Raw genomic sequence first — 345 nt, 5'->3', positions numbered from 1 at the left:
ACTGACACCTACACCCCACACTACCATCAACACCCCACACTGCCACCATCAACCCCCCACACTACCATCAACACCCCACACTGCCACCATCAACACCCCACACTACCATCAACACCCCACACTACCATCAACACCCCACACTACCATCAACACCCCACACTGCCACCATCAACACCCCACACTAACATCAACACCCCACACTGCCACCATCAACACCCCACACTGCCATCAACACCCCACACTACCATCAACACCCCACACTACCATCAACACCCCACACTGCCATCAACACCCCACACTACCATCAACACCCCACACTGCCATCAACACCCCACACTACCATCA

This window comes from Austrofundulus limnaeus, unplaced genomic scaffold (genome assembly GCF_001266775.1).
Source record: "Austrofundulus limnaeus strain Quisiro unplaced genomic scaffold, Austrofundulus_limnaeus-1.0 Scaffold802, whole genome shotgun sequence".
Taxonomy (NCBI): domain Eukaryota; kingdom Metazoa; phylum Chordata; class Actinopteri; order Cyprinodontiformes; family Rivulidae; genus Austrofundulus; species Austrofundulus limnaeus.
This window is presented reverse-complemented; position numbering follows the sequence as displayed.